Here is a 914-nt window from a genome sequence, read left to right as displayed (position 1 = left end):
TTCATCTAAGGTCAACCATTTGATGAGCACACACACTGCTTTGTACACACCTCTCACCTAAAAATACACACAGACACACATATACACAATATGCAACTTTCATATTTCCAAAAAACTGTTATGACCCTCCCATTTTCTGTGGCAGTGAGAAAAGAAGTGGTATGGACCAAAATCATAGAGCCTCAAGAACCTCAACTCACAGGATAGGCCAGGTGCTCAGATAACTTAATCCTCTCAAGAACCCTTTGAAGCAGGTAATGTCCTCTTCATGCACAGGTGAGGAAACAAGGGCTCCAAGGGGCTAAGCTATGACACAAAGTCATATAGCAAGTGACGTTAGGTTTTTCTGATTCTAAAACCCGTTCCTTATCACTTCAGCAAATGATACTGTCCCCCAAAGCTTCAGAACCAGAGGAAAATAAAAAGAATCCTTACATTCATAAGGTGTTATAATCATCCTCTCTACCTCCCATGTTCCTCATTAATAAATTTATATATGGCATGTCTACTACATATCAGATCCTGCTCTGCTTGTTGCTGGGAAGCCCTTCATACCCTATACCCAACATACTGCAAAGCATGTTTTTTGTTGTATTTAAATTCTCATATACCAACAAGCAAGTCAGAAATTAGAGAATCAGAAATTAGAGATGTCTGTACCTGTCACAGCAATTATTTGAACGGGGACATCCCTCCCACTTCTGAGTAGGAAAACAATCAGGGAACACCTGGATCACCCTCCCATCTACCCCCTTGCTGCCAACATGGCTGTCTATTAGGTTCCCACATTTATGTCATTCTCCCCACTTTTCTCACCCTGTACCTCTTGGCCCAACCAAGATCTTGGTTGGAAAGTCCTTGGTATCACTCTCTTGCCCCATGAATCAAAGACCTCTGGCAAGTCTCACTCCAGA

The sequence above is a fragment of the Choloepus didactylus genome, chromosome 9 (assembly GCF_015220235.1).
Source record: "Choloepus didactylus isolate mChoDid1 chromosome 9, mChoDid1.pri, whole genome shotgun sequence".
Classification (NCBI taxonomy): Eukaryota; Metazoa; Chordata; class Mammalia; order Pilosa; family Megalonychidae; genus Choloepus; species Choloepus didactylus.
Note: the sequence above shows the minus strand (reverse complement) of the source record.